The sequence below is a fragment of the Eschrichtius robustus genome, chromosome X (genome assembly GCF_028021215.1).
Source record: "Eschrichtius robustus isolate mEscRob2 chromosome X, mEscRob2.pri, whole genome shotgun sequence".
In the NCBI taxonomy this organism is placed as follows: Eukaryota; Metazoa; Chordata; class Mammalia; order Artiodactyla; family Eschrichtiidae; genus Eschrichtius; species Eschrichtius robustus.
In genome coordinates, this window is record NC_090845.1 from 101,707,671 (window position 1) to 101,708,693 (window position 1,023).

Genomic DNA, 1,023 nt, shown 5'->3' on the forward strand with positions numbered 1-1,023 from the left:
GCACTCGCTTCAGCAGCACATATACTAAAATTGAAATGATACAGAGACACTTAGCATGGCCCCTGCGCAAGAATGACACACAAATTCATGAAGCAATCCGTGTTTTCAAGACCTTTGGACTGCAAAAAAAAAAAAAAAAAAAAAAATGACATATGTGATATTAAGCTAAAGAAACCAAGATTTTGAAAGCAACGTTAAGAAATCTAAGGTTGTTACAACTCAACTTTTCCTTCATATAAACTCAAAAAAGCCTCTTGGCCACTGCCTCTTTTCAGGATCTCCATCCTTAATGAAGGACATGCAAATAAATTCAGAAAAGGAGAAACACATTAATCATTTGGCATTTGATAGTCTTGAATTCTACTATTCTTATTATAGACTATCTGGCATCATATGGCAATGTGAGGTTTTATTTTCAGTGAAAAATCTCAATATTAAGTAGAAAAATATGGCTATAAAATGATACATTTTCTATTTCATCTATGTGAAAATATACAGAAGTTTAAAAGTCGTTATATATAAGCATTAAAATCACTCGGGATCTTTATATTCTTTATCTTCTGTTTCTCAAATTGTATATGCTATATATGTATATTGTTTATAAGCAATGGAAATAATGTGATATCTTAAAACATTGGAAATTTTTTTGCCACAAAGACCAAAAGGAGTCTCAAACCTTCTACTTCTATAACCAAAATTTTCTGTCTCCAGATCTCTCAAAATACTTACATTAATAATACATTATATTATAATATATTCTTTTTTTAATAAATTTATTTTATTTACTTATTTATTTTTGGCTGCGTTGGGTCTTCTTTGTTGTGCGCGGGTTTTCTCTAGCTGCAGAGAGCAGAGGTCACTCTTCGTTGCGGTATGCGAGGAGCACAGGCTCCAGGTGCGCGGGCTTCAGTACTTGTGGCACGCAGGCTCAGTAGTTGTGGTGCACGGGCCCAGCAGCTCTGTGGCATGTGGGACCCTCCTGGACCAGGGCTCGAACCTGTGTCCCCTGCATTGGCAGGCGGA

At 35.9% G+C, this 1,023-nt stretch overlaps 1 non-coding gene across 1 annotated transcript; it reads left to right on the top strand.

Annotated features, from left to right (window-relative positions):
* On the top strand, positions 1-107 carry LOC137757489 (U6 spliceosomal RNA). Its single transcript, XR_011072344.1, has one exon. It is a non-coding gene; the product is annotated as a U6 spliceosomal RNA (small nuclear RNA).
* Positions 108-1,023: the final 916 nt, after the last annotated feature.